The sequence below is a fragment of the Parus major genome, chromosome 26, assembly GCF_001522545.3.
Source record: "Parus major isolate Abel chromosome 26, Parus_major1.1, whole genome shotgun sequence".
NCBI lineage: Eukaryota > Metazoa > Chordata > Aves > Passeriformes > Paridae > Parus > Parus major.
The window spans coordinates 3,092,317-3,092,581 of record NC_031795.1 but is presented as its reverse complement, the minus strand read 5'-3'; positions in this window follow the sequence as shown (position 1 = coordinate 3,092,581).

Below are 265 nucleotides of genomic sequence, written 5' to 3'. Positions count from 1 at the left end.
AGGAAGGAAGGAAGGAAGGAAGGAAGGAAGGAAGGAAGGAAGGAAGGCTGGGAGAGAGAAAAAGGGCGTTGCTTGGATGGGGCTCTCCTTTCCACTCCCCTTTCCCAGGTCCCCAGCACCAGGGCAAGGCGCCTGCTTCCCCCCTCCAGCATTGCTGCTCCTGCTCCTGCTGCTGCTGCTCTTGCAAAATGGAATTGGCTGGTATTATTTAAAGGAAAAAAAAAAAAAAAAAAAAAAAAAAAAAAAAAAAAAAAGAGGAGAAGGG